This window comes from Rosa rugosa, chromosome 1, assembly GCF_958449725.1.
Source record: "Rosa rugosa chromosome 1, drRosRugo1.1, whole genome shotgun sequence".
NCBI lineage: Eukaryota > Viridiplantae > Streptophyta > Magnoliopsida > Rosales > Rosaceae > Rosa > Rosa rugosa.
The window spans coordinates 1,416,431-1,433,424 of record NC_084820.1 but is presented as its reverse complement, the minus strand read 5'-3'; the positions used below and the strand labels follow the sequence as shown (position 1 = coordinate 1,433,424).

Here is a 16,994-nt window from a genome sequence, read left to right as displayed (position 1 = left end):
GACATCTATTCCCCAACTTGAGGGGGAGTGTTAAGTGAGCTAATATCAACTTGAAGAACAAAGTCTGTCATAAGTGGACTATAGTGGAGTTAGCATTATCATTAGTGTAGTTAGCACTATCATCATGGAGTTAGCATTATCATTAGTGGAGTTAGCAATTCCTATCTATATTAGCAACAGTTTATTATGTAATCTTTCTATATAATCCTCTATTTTGAGGTAAATGATACAAGACAATTAAGTCTCTCAATCGTGTTATACTTAACAAGTAGGCAGACATCTATGTTCAATGCTGGCATTGGTGATGACATTGGCAAGCATCCTTTTCCAGAAAGTCCACAAAACCTAGCTAATTACAGTAAATAATGACTTAATCCCCAATGATTCCAACAGATAATTTTGGATGCTAAGAAGTAAAACTCAAATTCTGGGCTGACGGTAATCACAAAACTTATAATTGCATTTGAGGTAGAGCAGGCTTATGTGAATCAAATTCTTATGGTAGATATTCTTTCTCTTTACCTGATTTTGGATTGAATTTTCGAAGTCTATATGCATTTGGACATGTAACATGCATCAAATGAAGTAGAATAAAGGGGTACATTATATTATAGCTCATAGGTAGTTGCAGTTTTGGTTCAGTTAACCTCTGAGAGCTTCCAGCCCGAAATCAGGTGGCTATGAATTGCTTGTTTTCTAATGCCTTTTCCAAATGAAAACCTGCACATGCGGTAGAGTTGATGCGTGACTCGCAATATAGAATATCTATTGAGTTCATCACTTTAATATATCATTACATGTTTTCGCAAAGATGATGTCATTGGATAACTATGAAGTTCATTGTTCAACTGTGTATAGCTGTTGTATGATCTTTATTGCTAAGCTTTTGTCCAAATATGCAGCATGAGTCTTGCAATATATTTCTTTTGAAAAATACAGAAAATGCTTACATAAAATGTAATATAAAATGTTCTGGTGCGATATGTAAGAAACCTTATTTGTGATTATTTATTAACAATGAGAGGTTGTTGAACTTCTCTACAGTTACTGTCATTCACACTGAATGCAAAATCTTTTGCCTCAATATCTATCTCTTCTTTCGCATGTTACAGGAAATGAGGGAAGGTTTTCTTATATTTCAATGACTGGAGTTGTATCATATGTTAGTAGTTTGATTGCAATCAGAGGATGGAAGGGAGTTTGAAGAGAAGACCCTGGAACACATTAACGAGTATGATCGTCTTTTTGTCTTTCACTTTTGTGATTACTCACGTGCTTATCAATAACACTATGCTTGGTCATCAGTTTACAACGATGTGAAGATTGAAAGTTTATGGGGAATACCAACAACAATTAAGTTGTACTTTTATTAATGTTTATAGTCCATGGATCAGATGAGTCCACTCCATGATATAGTAACCTTACTATATATGCTAAGGTACTTTTATAAATGATATAATGTAAGATGATATAGTGATTGGCAACTGGTTATTTGCGTATATGAACTGTTTGAGCTTCTGTTATGATGGAAAGTCAGCTATGCAAAAACGGAGGAGATGCTCATGCTTTACCTTCATTGTTTAAGATTCTTCATCCTTTTTGATACCTCGATCTATATATGCTTGATTTATAATTCAAGATAAAGCTTTTTCAACTCAAGAGGATTTGTAATTCTATGTTTTATGATTTGTGATGGTATTACATGCACTCTGCCAGTAAGTAAAGAAAGTTTGATTAATTAAAAAGTTATGCATATATTATCTTCTTCTTTAAGAAATCTAAAGTAACATTAAAGATTTAAAAAAATTGGAGAAGTTGCATGTTGCGTGATTTGAAAATAGAGTTTTCTGATATCAGCTGGATTTTGAATACAAATATGATGGATCAGTGTTTCGACAGAATTGTTAGTGCTATTGGTCCTTTGTTTCCTGGGGAGCAATTTATTGCACATCATGGATGCAGTTCAGTATTTCTGGAAATTTGGGAATCGGAGGATGAGTGCAGTCATTCTGTATTTTCTTCTGTGTGTAGTAAACAAATGAGCAAATGTCATCAGACTTGCATTGTTATAGAATATACTTCATAATGCAGGTTAATATATATTTCCAGATAACTAGACTTGCATTTTGTACAGATTAACTAAACTAACATAGTATATCACTATGAAAGTCCCAACTATCTGTATACATGTACAGATTAAAGCACTGTATTAATTCAACCTTTCTCTTGCTCTTGCAGATAACTGAGATCTTCAAGTTGGTAAGAAGAATTCACAGATTAATAAGCTGTTTGGGATTCTTCAAAGAACACTCATAATTTCCGAAATTTGAATGCTAAACAATCATACTTGGTGCTGATTTCAATTTCACATTTGTTGACTTATTGACGTACATATCAATTTTGAGCACCATTTGATTGTTTTTTTTTTTCCAAGCAGTGAACAACTGAATATTATACATGTGAATATGATGATACCTGAGGTGGCTTTTCTTTTTTGATTTCTTAAGAATGGAATAGTTTCTTTAACCATATATCTGTAATTGTACTTAACTTATTTATTCACATCAACAGAGCCTTACATTCTAAATTGTTATGGACAAGGGACTTTTTCTAGTACCATATACGAAAGGCCGGTTGGCTGGTTGGTGTTATTACTGTACATAAGGAGTTGAACAGGCAATTTTACCCTTCCCTTTCTCTTCTAATTTCACGTTTCTCTTCGTGTTTCAAACTATGGCTGCTGGGCATATGAGTCTTTTGGCAGTGAAAGTGGTCAAAAAGACGCTTCTGTCCTTCATTTTCTGCTAGAATTTCAGGTTCTTCTTGGTGTTTAACACAATGTCGGTTGGGCATATCTGTCTTTACGCAGTTGAAGACCACCAGGTGTTTAGAAAAGCAAAATAGGAGGAGACAGAAAAGGGAGTTGGAAGCTTTAAACAATTGCTGCATGCATTTTGTTCATAAAAGTCTTAAATTGCTTATGAAGTTTCTATTTATATGTTGTGTATATGATGTTGTGCAATGTAAGACTATCTACTCTTGTAAAAAGTTGCTTGCAGTTCAAATACTAATGACAATGCTAGTACTGAAATGATGTTTGTTAAGTAATTTGTAGAATGTACCCAAGAATTAGTAGAATGGGGAAGAGAAGGGCATGAGCAATTATGAACTCAGACAGAGAGACTCTCAGGTTGTATAAGTCTGCTGTTTGAAGCTTCAGTTGTATTCAAGTAATGTGACAATAATCTCTACAGAAAACTCAGTAGAATTTACATGGATGAAGCTAGAAGAAGTTAGCTCACAAGGACCCGTTTCTCAAAATTAACTTTTATGTTGAGGACTAGTGCTGGGGCTCCAGGATAAGAGAAACGAATGATTCAAAATTGCTTCTCAGTTCCTGACCTTTTTCTTCTAACTCAGCCGCAGTTGTATCAAACCTCTATCTATCATCTGTGAGACAAGGATTGGACACCATTAAGACTTTCTATATTTCCGATGGACATGGATGTGGTGCGAGGAAGAGTGGAGGAATTGGAAGTTGTTGCTGACATGCAGAATGAGCCATCTCTTCATGATTGTTTCTTGGGGAAGGAAATGTTCCTTTGTTGAGGACAAGCATCGGTACAAGCACCCCTCTTTGACTTGCATGTGTAGTGTACAATTGCAGTTTTTATGGTATGGTATTCGCTCAATTTCTGTGTCCTGCATTGATAGGCTTCCTTCAAACACACACTGAAACATCATACCAGAAGCTCCAAAGGTAGTCATCCTCTTCTATCCTCTTTGTTTAGAATGTATTGTATAATTGTAGATGTTTTTGTAGCCCTGTGAGCAGTGTACTAATTGTGTGAGTCGAGTGTTTGACTGTTGAAATTTAGTGTTTTCTGAATCATTTATATAGAGAAGGGTTTTATGTATGATAAATGGGGTGTGGGAGAAATCAAAGAGATTTTTTTGTACGGTTTGCGGTTCTGATTTTTGCCAAAGTGGAGAAGACTAAGAAAAACATTTGTTTCTATGGCTCTCTGGTTTTTGCAGAGGAAGGGGGGGGTGAGAAAAGGCTAGTCGACTTGGCTTCTTGTTTTGAGGCTTTGGCTTTGTCTTTAATTGGCTTAAATATCTTAGTATTAGTGGGGTTTTAGGCTTTAGTAATAGCTTAGACTGATCCGCAAAGACGTTGTTTACCTAACTGGGTAGTTAGAAGGGCTGCACAATAATAATATATGCTTGGCGGTTAACTCTATGGAGCTAACTAACATAGGTCCTGGTTGAGCATCAATTTCTCGTTATACAAGTAAAAGACACCCCCAATCAATCATGTTAAAACGTAATATGGTTTTGTGCTCCCATTATTATATTTGTTTGTACTTCTTTTTAGTGTTGAGATGATGAACTTTAGTTTTTAACCACTATTTTGTTTCTCTCAGTTCACATTCATGGGTCCTTGATTTAAACTTTATCTGATTGGCATGGCATGAACTACTGTTGGATTGGTGTTGTTGATGTTTCCAACTTGTTTGATAGGTGATTTCATAGTTATGTTATTGTTGGTTTACGGCTTTGTTTCTAAGTGTTCCTAGTTCATTTTACTCTTGTAAGCCTAAGACTTGGATTGGATTCTTCTTTAAAATCGAAATACAATGTTGCTTTGTCGGCTTTGGATCTCATTGCACAAAGTTTTTGAGTGAAGTTAACTAACCTCGTCTGCTTCACAAAAACAAATCTTTGTTACTAACTAATTTAATGCGAACATTGCCTTTGCTTGATTAAGTTTAAATTCCTTTTGCCTCTAGGATTACCTCCATCTTGACAAAACAAGTTTCCTCCTGTTTGCACATAATGAAGAGCTTGTTTATATTTATTTGGAAACAAGACCTTGGAATCGGAATTATATTTCTATTGCCTGGAAATCCTTTTATGCTTGGCTTGTTACAAGTTAGGTTGAATTCTTCATGGAATTGTAGAAGTAACTTTGAATAGGAATTATGTTAGTTCTTGGCTTATTACTCTGTTGTAGTTTGCTATGGTCTTTTTAGATACTCATGATGTCTTGTCAAGGTAGTTATTCAACAAGGCAATTATTTTTCTTGAAATATTCAGCTTCCCCAAGTTTGTCCCATACTTGAAAGAGAAATAGATTCGCATAGTTTTCACTCTTCTCCATAATAACGCCTTTTAACTAACCTTCTCTCTCCTCTTGTTTTTGGTGAGGATCATACTGTTACTTATTTAGATACAAGGTACTAGTCAATTTAGGCAGATATAAAATATGGTATTTAACTTTGGCATTTTCACAACAAGAATCATTGTGTTCTTAATGGACATTCTCATGGTTCCTTAACTTTAACCTTTCTGCAGAATGCTACAGCATCTATCAATGTTCTTCTAATTAACGTCCTTGGTAATTCTTGTTCATCAAAATAAACTATTAGGAGAATATAAAAATGAAACTCGTTGGCTTTGACTACAATATTGAAAGTTTGAAACTACTGCTGCCTACATTTTGTCCATATACACATGAACTTAAACTTTAAGCCTATGAAATTTTTATGCTTTTTTTTTTTTTGTTGCTCTATGTAAAACTAATTAATGATGATCTTGGTATACAACAATGGGAAGCTAGACCTTGGAGAAAAAAGAAAAGTTGGCTCAACTAGTGACTCAGTTATGCAGTGATATTGCTGAAATGATGTTAAGAAGTTATATTAATGAGGAAGAAAAGGAAATGCAACTGTGGACAGTCAAGAATGTCAGGTGTATAAGTTTGTGTATGCGGCGTTGGTTGTATTATCTCTACAGGAAGAGTAGAAAGTACATGAATGGCATTGCAAGAAACTAGCCCGGCCCACAAGCACTATTTCCTCAAGACTAATTGATCTTGAGTGCAAGTGCTGGGGCACCAGAATAAGAGAAACAGAAAATTTAAAATTGCTTCTCAGTTTCTAACCATTATTATTCTAACTCACCCATAGTAGTAACAAGTGGTCTGTATCTATCATCTATGTCTCGAGGAATGAGACTCATTCATACTTTCCCTGTTTCCAGTTCTGGACATGGACGAGTTTCCTAAAAGAGAATGCTGAGAAGAAGAGATTTTGGAAGTTGCTGCTGACATGCACAAGGAACCATCTGTCCATAATTGTTTCTTGGGGAAGGAAATGTTCCTTTGTTGACAACCATTGGAGCAAACAGTCCCTTTTGACTTGTGCATTGCACAATTGCAGTTTTTATGGTACGGCCTGCGCTCAATTTCTGTTTCCTGCATTGATAGGCTTCCTTCAAAAACACACTGGAACATCATCCCTGAAACTCCCAAGGTAGTCATTTCGTATTGTATGGGGTTCTTGTCAAAGTTGAATGAGGACCAAGACAAATGGTTTTTTTCTAGGACATTTCAGCTTTGTTAACAGAGCTCTACTTTTGTTCTGAGAGAGAAGAGAAATACTCAACTTGGCCTTTTGTTTGGTGGTGCTTTGGTATCTAAGTATTAGTGGCGTTTTAATTAGCCTAGATTGATCCGCTGAGACGTTATTTACCTAACTAGGTTGTTAGAAATTGGAGGGCTTCCTATTTTATAGTTATGCATGATTGAAGATTAACTCTATGCGGCTAACTAACAGAGGCCTTGGTCAAGCATCAATTTCTGTTATATAAGTAAAACCTCCACGATTCACATGGAAACACGGTATGGCTTTGAGATATCATCATTATTATATTATCTGCACCAAAAATGCTGAGGTGATGGATCTTTGGGTTTTACTGCTATTTTGTCTGTCCAAGTTTTCCTCTTGTGTTGCAAATATTTCCATTATTATTTTGATTTATTGAACTTTTTTCGACTCACAAAACTGAGCAATCTTTTTCCAGCAGTATGAAATTTTTATTTTTCACCAATCACAACTAGCATTGCAGTTGCGCTCTTAGAAAATGCTAATTAAAATGCATTTGGTGAAAATATTACACAAGTCTAAAATTGAGATTTGTTTTGTTCAAGGAGTTACAATATCCATTTTTCCCACTTTGTTGGCTACAAATACATCTTTCCAATGTTTCATAATGAAGATGCAAGTTCTAAGTTGAGTTTTGTTTATCAAGCGCTTCATTCAGTCGATTTCTGTTTCCAGTGGTGGTCCACTTTTTGCAGTGTGGTGTACAGAGATGAAATCAATCAAGAACAGAGATAAACGCATACAAAGTTCTTAATTATTACTTCCCTTATTTATTTAACTAGATGAACGCATAATAGTTAAACCTATTAAACATGCATCGCTAGTGAGTGATCAATTCCCTAACAAAACACAGTTAACGCATAAAGTTTCATGGAAGTTTGATTGATTTAAGCAAAACACATAAATTAGAATGCTAATCAAACATACAAAACTCATTGTTGATTTACCTAAGGAAGTATAGGTTTTTCACTAAGCAATTAAGACCTAGAACGCTAGCAAATCTTAATTTGGAAACAATTATATGCTTATAACTCTAAGTTTGCAACCAAAGAACACAAAACATATAAAAGGTGGGATTGAAGCACAAAATCAACAAACAATTATCAACATATCATGAAATCGCAAATTATAATCTGGAAATTTCTAAAACGTTTTCATGCTTCAAGGTTATTGAAAACTAAACATCAAAACATACTCTTTATTCTCACATAGTTTTAAAACATCCATTTAAAAAAAAATTCTAGAACGCTATTGAAATTTTCTTTATAGTTACAAAATAAAGAAACCGAAAACAATATAGAGAAGGTCATGGTTACACTTTTAAGGAAGCTTCAAGAACGGAAGAAGATCTTCAAAGCTTTAGATACTTGTTATACATATTGCAATTTGGACCAAGTCACTAGACCATGACCCGGATGGACCAGGGAAAAATCAGCTAGCTTCAGGTTAGCAATCAGCAAAGTGATACAATTGGGCAAGCTGTTGCGGTAAGAGAAGAAGCTGCTGCTCTGATCCTTTTCTGATATCACGAATTCAGGATGTATTTCGTGCATTCTACGATGCTCTACAAGGAAATGCTAACAGTTGCAAGATTTATACAGATCTGGAACTAACTCTATAGTGTCTGCAACAATTGTTGTTACTCCTATTTACACATGGCAAAGCCTTCCAATCAAAGGAAGTACTGTTGAAGGAACTCCATTTGTGCCTATCTACACAGCTTGTTCGCAAATATTGGAATAGGTACAAAAGTAATTACAAGTACAAGCTTTCTCAATTAGATTTTGATCTCCAAGGCCTCTTCCTTAGACTTTTCTTGGAGATTGAAAATGATTTAAAGAGCTTGCAGATAGAGATTGATCAGCAGCATACCTTGGTTCTAGCATGTAAAGTTGTGCCTATGGATTCCTCTAAAGTTGACATGGTAGCAGGGCAATCAGTCTCTGAAGTCTCTGGTGACAGATGTACTGAGCAATTTTCTAGGGCAGAGAGGTTGGCGCGGAAACAGTTAAGCCTCTATCAATGTACAAGGATGTGAAGGAACTTGAGATTGACACGAAAACTAAAATTACGGAAACAAATTCAAGAAAGAAAGGAGCTTGTCACAAGGAAATTTGTCTTCTAGTCGAGGACCCTAAGTTTGAGGAACTTCTGTTTGAGGAAGAGTTCGAGGAACGTAACTTTGAGGAACGACAGTTCGATGAAGTGTTTGAGAAACTTCGGCTTGAGAAATTTGAGCATGCACTACTAGAATTATGTTAATAGACATCACATAATTTAAATCGGTCAAACTTGCATACGATGTAAAAAAGTTAACTAACATCGTTTTAGAAAAATACCGATATAAATGTGTATTATTAACACCGGTTCTTAAAAGCGTATTGTAAATGTGTATTGTTTAAAAATTTGCCGGAACCTAATTTTCATAAAAGCGCCAAGTGTTTAATGAATTGAAGGAAGCGGGTACTAAAACTTAAAATGAGCTCAGCATAAACATGACTAAGTAAACTTTTCATTACTATTTAAGAAATAATCACAAGTTTGTCAGTTTAGAACTATGTGAAATAATAATGGAACGGATGCGTGTGTTGCAAAAATATACGCACCTTCAACCTTGAAAACATGCGTTGCGACATCAATAAATGCTAGCTTTTGAGGGATGGTAACAATAACAATAGCAGTCAATGGAACTATCTGAAATCCATAACTTGAGGAGGGCTGCCTCAGGCCAATTTCAGGTTAACACTCATGAGGTTCATAGCATCAAGAGGTTCCACAACCATCACAATCAATAATTGGAGTTGAATACACAGCAGACCGATTACATGCTATGAACCTCATTGAGAATTTGAGACAAATGGATGGTGAGTTCACAAGACTAAACTTCACTGAGATCGCAGATCAGTTCTGGTCTCTGCTCTAGGACCGCAGAGATTCGTGCTATGACCGCCGAGATTCGTGCTACGACTGCAAAGATTCATGCTAAAGCAGCAATCATCCTCAGCAAAAGACAGATTTAAAAGCTACAGTTGCTTTCTTTCTCTTTATATAGTAACTATGTTGATAGATTGGTTGATATAGTAACACATTCACATGTTGATAGATTGCATGGTTGCTTGCTTTCTCTTTATATAGTAACTATGTTGTGCAAAAGGCACCTCTATACTAACCTCCCAATTAGTAGCTTAATCTTGTTATATGTCAATGTGGTTAACTAGCCTAATCTTGTTGGAGTTCGAAATGTTCTGTGTTCTTTTTTTTTTGATAGAAAATGTTCTGTCTTTCTGTCAAGTCATTCTGTGTCTAGCAAATTCTCACTGGGCCTCAATACAACTTTAAGTAAGAGAACAAATTTTTTAAGGCTCACTAACTTTGTAGATTATGAAGTTGCATTACATAACTCATGGATCGATGATTACTTGTTATTTTTTATTGTGATAATTGAAAAAAAAAAGATTCAAACTTGATATTTTGTCCAACACTGTAAATGAGAAGTTCTATTAAAACAGTGGCTGGATGGAGACCAAAGGACCACACATGCAAACTCTCTCATTAGCGTTTAGAAGGAATCAATTTATTACAATCTTCAAAGTTATGAGACGACACTCAACGGTTTCTTAACTCGAACTTATGCATTGAAGTAATATGTGATGGTGGCTTCATACGCTAAGTAATAGGCATTCTTAGCAAAATGCCCAAATAAGAGCCATAATAAGGAATTTATGAAGATGCATGTATATGCATTTTAGCAAAATGCTCAAATCCTTCTTAAACGGAATCAACACCAAATGATAACCGTGACTAAAACCAAACATGGAGGAAGCGAATTGCCGCGGGTCCGGTCATTGAGTCTAGGGCTCTCAGTTCATGCCTCAAGGCTTAACCTTAATGTTAAGCCATTAGGCATAAAAAAACAAATCAACTTTAACAACTCATCCAAGATTGGTCATTCGGCATAATAAGTCACAAGCACACCTCGTTTTTTCTTCTTGGACTAAAGCTACAGCCCTCACAAGTCATAACCATACTCAAATCACTATCACATAATGAAATTCCCACAACCTTTTACTCGCCAGGGTGACGCCATCAAACGACGCGTCGTTCGCGGCCCAAAGTAAAAACGTTAAACGTATGCATAAAATCTAATCGGAAATTTAGAGAGTTGATCACAACACGAACGTGGCATTCAAAATTCCTATCGGCAAATTTGATAAGACTCTGTAATAATTAATCTTGCCACGTCGACACTATATCTAATCGGAAATCTACATATTTGCTTTCGAAGTGGCACGTGGGACTTAAAAAACTTATCCGAAAATGTTATTAACAATACCGCATAAATACCTCATCCAAATATACATCTTAAAAATTAATTTTTTCCTCATAAATTAATTTTAGTCTAAATTAAAATATTATTAAAATAAAATAAAATTATAAAAATTAAAAAACATAATGTAAAATCATAAAATAATTGAAAATGCTAAAATTTAGCCCTCCCTTCTTGGAGATGGTTCACTTGTTCATGAATAAAGAACAATATTTATGGGGGCTAAATTATAGTCATGACCCCAATATAGCTCCCTCTTACTACCTTACCGGAGATGGCCTTATAGTTGGTTGGTCTGATATCAAATTATGGTGATTTTGAAACCTTAAACTAGGAGAGAGTCAAATTTTCCCGTAATCAATTATCACTCCTATGTCAGAATTATAAGTTTTGTGATTACTGTCAGCCCAGAATTTGAGTTTTACTTCTTAGCGTCCAAAATTATGTGTTGGAATCATTGGAGATTAAGTCATTATTTACCGTAATTAGCTAGGTTTATGTGGACTTTCTGGAATGGCAGGATGATAGATATCTGCCTATTTACTAGGGAAAAACAGTTTATATTAAAATGAAAAACAGTAGCACTCAACGACTAGGGCTGCGTTTGGTATAGCTTTTAACCTCCTGGGCTTATAAGCAAAGCACATATTAGTGTTTGGTAAATGACAACCCACTACCCAGCCTGTTTTTTCAAGAAGCACCGGCTTTTTCTTTTAAAGTCCCAGTCAGCCAGCTTCTCCACGAAGCACGAGCCTCTCTCTCTCTCTCTCTCTCTCTCTCTCTCTGCAAAAATCCAATGTTCTTCGTCTCCGGTGAGCCCCAAAAAAAAAAAAAAAAAAAAAATATTGTTAGCTGGTATAGTACGTCTCCTCTGAGATTCGTCGTCGTCTTCCTCCTCATCTTTTGAAGTCTTCTTCACCGCAGATCCGTTTTCCTGCTTTCGCTTTCTAAGCTTTAGCCTCCACTACTTTTCCTTCTCTACAATTCCGTTCCAGTCTGCTGGAAATCTTTCTGATCGGAAATCATCACTGTCAAAGTTATGTGAAAACGCTTTTGATTGTTTGATTCACACAATCTGTACATACAATGTGGTCAGCTTGCTACAGTGATTTTTATATATTGTCTTGTGTTTTTTAGTTTCGAAATTTTCCGGCTTCTGTGAATATATGCTTAGTTTCTAGTTGCATGGGGCTAAATGGCTTGTTTAGAAAGAATAAGGAGAAAAGGGAGCTCTCATTCGGTTAAAACTTTGAGGAATTTGTTACTATGTGTGGTTTCTTGGCTTATTTAGCTGAGTTTATGAAGTACTAGTATGATTCGATAAATTATTATGTGTATGATTTTCATAATGTAATGGTTTAAGATATGGATTGGTTGTTGCAGGGAGGGGTTTAATTATTATTGCATTGTATCGATTCAGAAGATAAGTTTCTGGCTAAAGGTTTGATCTTTTTATCTTTGGTATGCATTCTATTTTCTTTTGGTATCACATTTTTATGCTCCTACGTACTATGCGGTTGTTACCTGATGTTTGGTATCTGTAGCTGACATTTCATCAGTAGAAAGTAGAATGATTTGTTATGTTGTTGTCAGAACCGTCACTATCCCAAGTATCCTTGAGTGACCAGACGCTTGGACTCTTGTCAAGTTCTTTTCTTTTGTTTTGTTTTTCTTGTCATATGCAAAAAATTTATGTTTTTTGAACTCAAGTAGGATTGCATTGGTAAATCTTCAATTGTCTTTCTGTTTACAAGATAAAAATTTTCATCATCATCCTTTGAACCCTTTACTGTACTTGCTTTGAATGTCTACACAAAACAAGGTAGGTCATCAAATTTTTGTTATGCACAACAAATCTTACTAGAAAATTGTTTCAGTCCGATTGCTCCTGAAGTAAGGTAGTTTGTAAAAGAAAATGTGTGCAGGCTGCCTTTATTTGCCGAATCTGGAGTTTTGTTTGCTCATATTCTACTCTATGTGGAAGACAGTGAAAATATTGACAACTATTGCGCAAATATGGGAGGTATCATAGATTAGATTTGTTATTCAGTGGAACTGATAATTTAATATCTTCCAAATTAGGAAAGGGTGGTTAACTGCTAGTACAAAAGGGTAATCATTAAAAATTTCATATTTTGGATCGACTCATATAAGAAATGTCTTATCTGAAACTTCTGATTCATAGAGATTTTGACCATAGAGGTAGATTATATAAGCACTGTCCTCCAAAAATTTAGAGTAACTTGTTATTGTGAAGTAAAAATTAGAATTTGGACTTTTGGGGGTCGCATCCAGTTTGGGCTGGCCCAATTGATTTGTGGTTTTGTTTAGTATATATTTATTGTTTTCTACAAAACCTAACGGTGATACTACCTTGACTTGGTCCCGTCTTCCATGAGTCTCTAACGCTGCCCTGTATCTGTTGATTGATCTTTCTTTCTGTTTCTTCAGGAAAGTTGTACAGCTTTCTGGGATTCAGGATGATCTGATCTTTGCATTATATATGGTTTTGGAATCACAAATGTTGCATTGTTTTATAGTATTATTTCAGCTTACATCAGGTTAGAACTTCTCTCATTCTTCATGTATTAGTATATATTTCTGCCCCCCTAGGATCAAGTGCACCCTCTGTTCTGCTAGTGTTGGTCATCGAGCTTCATTTTCTTTTTCTATTTATTCAAAGTATCAAAATATTACAAACAGGATAATACATGAGCCAATTTCATTCTATCAATCTTGTAACTGCAGTTATTTCTTCTGGGATATAAAATACTTCATATTATTAACTTAAATTCTGAGAATCAAGAAAATTCATTTTGAAAATTTTCAGATCTTGTGGTCTGGGACCTCTGTCTTTATGTAGATCTGACAACCCTGAATAGCGTACCTGTTGAATATTTTTTCTTTCTTTCGTTCTTTGTTAAGAGTTCCTGAGGAAGGACAGGTTCAGGTTGGACTTTCCAGATAGGCGCATAGAGCGGACTTTCCAGATAGGCGCATAGAGCTCTACTGCTGTCTAGTGGGACTAGATCTTCAGACAAGATGTAGATGATCTTTGACTTATATTATTGTAGATGGAATCATGGAAGTGCTGCTGATAGGTTGTAGAGTAAACTGATTAGGAAGGTGGCAACCCACGAGATGTAGGATGTTAGATCTTGTCAGAAATATAAAGAGATACAAGCATGCATCAATTTAGACCATTGGAATGTTCCGACAAAAAGGATTTAGTTTATGTGCAAATAAATATAGTAGGCATTCAAGGTAGGAAGAAGGATAAAGCAGAATTTGATTGGGTTGCGCCTCACCATTGAACTGAAATGCCCCTTTTGTCTCTCTTGTTATAAAACCTATCTGAGTTTCTTACAAGCATTGTCAATTTTTTTTTTTTTTTTTGCCTTTCTAATTTCTGGGTTGTAGACTTCTACTATAATGGTGCTTTAATATCCTTTCCTTCACTTCATCATTTTCTTTTGTCATTTTCTTTCCTCTTTCCAGTTTCTGGAGTTCAGCCTCTCTTCCAGTGTGCAAAGCACTCCGGAGAAGAATGGGCATTCAGATGATGCTTCAAGAAGTCCAGAGCTCCTTTAACAGTTTCTGAAATCTGGTCCCAAAGAAGGAACTTTTTCGGACATGCATTGACAAGGACAAGAAAAAGTTGGCTTCCTCAAAAAACAAGATGGCCGAACTTTTGAAGACTACTAACAAGAGAAACAAAAAGCAGGAGTCAAAAAAAGCTTCTTCTAGTCCAAATAATCATCCTTCTAAAAAGCAATCCAGAAAGGGGGAAAATCCCATCCGTCACCGGCTTCTGATTTTGGAGATTCTTGTAGAGCTGTTCTATCCATATACAACACATTCTGCAAGAGATGCTTCTGCTGTATTTGTCATTTGTTTAATGACAGCAAGGACCCAAGTCTTTGGTTAGTATGTACATCTGAATCTGGTGAGAGAACTCCTGTGGGTTATCTTGTCACAATAACTGCGCGTGAAAAGGTGGGAGTTGTTTTTTTTTTTTTTTTTTTTTTTTTTAAGAGAAGGTGGGAATTTTTGATCTTGGGCAATTGTAGTTATTGTTGTGCTTATGCGGTAAAGTTTCTGGGATACTTGGGTAGGTAATTCTCTTGCATATGTGAGTGTAGGTTGAAGCAGTAGTCCTGACTTTGACAAGCTATCACTTTGACTAGTTGGTTGAAGCTCTGAGTGTGCTATAGTCAGGCATCTCATAAATCACTTCTAATTTCTTTTTGCTATTCTGATTTAGTAAATCTCTTTTTTTTTTTTTTTCTGATTTAGTAAATCTCTTTTGCTCATGTTTGTAGTGTATGATAATGTCTTTGTCAATTTGTCAATCTTTTTTTTTTAAGAAAACAACATTTCTTTCCCCTCTGTAAAGAGGTGCCTTTTGCAAAACATAGTTACTATTTTACATTACCAAATATAACAAGAAAGCAAGCAACTGTAGCTTGTGAATCTGTGTTTTGCTAAAGTTTCTAGCCTTAGGCTGATAAGACTGATGTGATTCCATCAATACTGACAGAATTTGGAAGAAGCAGCTACTCATAGCAAAGGATGCTCAACGTGTTGTACTCTGGGACAAGATATGCTTGAGTTATAGGCTTCTGGATGGAACTTCAAGGTTTAAATAACTTCATGATATTGTGAAGGAAGCCAATGCTAAACTCGAGACAGAACTAGGTCCAATTAATGTACGTGGGATAGTCAGCAGACTATCTATTGCTGGTGATGTGCTGAAACTCTGCTCTCTTGCAATTGAGAAAGCGGATGAATGTTGGCCAATGTTTCTAGTGCAGATCCAGGAAGAGGTAGGAAATTGTTCTCCTTTTACTTGCTCTTTGATCATCATCATGCATGGAAACCTGAATGATTGCTTCTGTTTCTTTTCCTTCCTTTGCAATGGTTCACTTCCAGCTGCCTGCATGTTTCTCTTGGAGGAAGTAACACCTTCATCTGTTGTGATTATAATGATCGGACTGTCTAATGCATCATCTGATGACATCAAGGGCTACAAGCTCTAGTATTATAAGAGCGGAGAAGAATCACACACAAAAGAGCCTAATTGTACCTTTTCAAGATCTCAGAGAAGAATTTTGATCTCCAATTTGCAGCCTTGCACAGAGTATACATTTAGGATAATATCTGATACTGAGGCTGGTGATTTGGGTCACCCTTAGGGAAAGTGTTTCACCAAGAGTGTTGAGATAACTCACAAAAACCCGGATTCACCGGTCTGCAGGAATCTCTTTCGAATCCCGTCATTGAGGCAAATTCTGGTGCCACGAGGGAGTCTGAAACTACGACAGCAGTTGTGCCTTATTCCAAATTTAAAGTTTGTGATCTTGGGAAGATACTTCGTCTGGCTCAGGCTTAACAGAGAGGCTCCTAAGAGGGCTTTTGTAGTACCAACAGAGAAAAATGTTGTGGTCACCGAAAAAATGACCACATATAAAAAATGACCAGCTTCTTGTGTATGATTTTATGAGCAATAGGCCCTCTCGCAAGCTTCCTTTTTGGAGAGTCGAGGCCAAACTGGTACTGAAGAAGCCAAATTTCCGTAGGAGTTGCAAGAATGCCCTTGTGTTTGCATGAGCGCAAATAGCCAAATTGTACATTTTTAAGCCTCAAAAGAGTCTTCTGGATGAACCATTCACCGCAAGAATTGGGACTTTGGACTAGCTAAGCTTTGGATTAAACTTTCATTTCAACACTGATCAGCTTTTGGTCTGAAAGGATCGGATCGATAGTTACAGTATATAAAGCTGAGCCTTATGACACTAAGAACTAGTTTTAGATGCCTGATGCCACAATCAAACAGATATATTCGAGTCATCACAAATAGAGACTTCTAAGGCTATAATGAATCGGTCCTCTATACGAGTCATCACAGATATACAAGCTTCCCTTGAACTTGATCATCTGGTCTGTTTTTCACCATGCATGGCTTTCCGATTGGTACCATGTGGGTTGTTTGGAGCGTTCACCACCTCTATGTAGTCTCCATTTCCCTTCTTATCAAAGGCATATCCTTCACCTGCCCATCCGTAAAGCCCTGTACGGCGATAGTCTGTCTCATCTGGATATGACTGCAATTGAAGCAAGCAAAGTCGGGAAGAAAAGCCTAAACCCTAAAGCAAATTAAAGCAGGAAAAAGCCAATGCCAGATTGAACATAAGAGAGCATTAATAAAAAGATCAGAT

General features: G+C 36.0%; 1 pseudogene; it reads left to right on the top strand.

Annotated features, from left to right (window-relative positions):
* The first annotated feature begins 3,495 nt into the window (after positions 1–3,495).
* LOC133726867 (VIN3-like protein 2) lies at positions 3,496–16,424 on the top strand (annotated as a pseudogene).
* Positions 16,425–16,994: the final 570 nt, after the last annotated feature.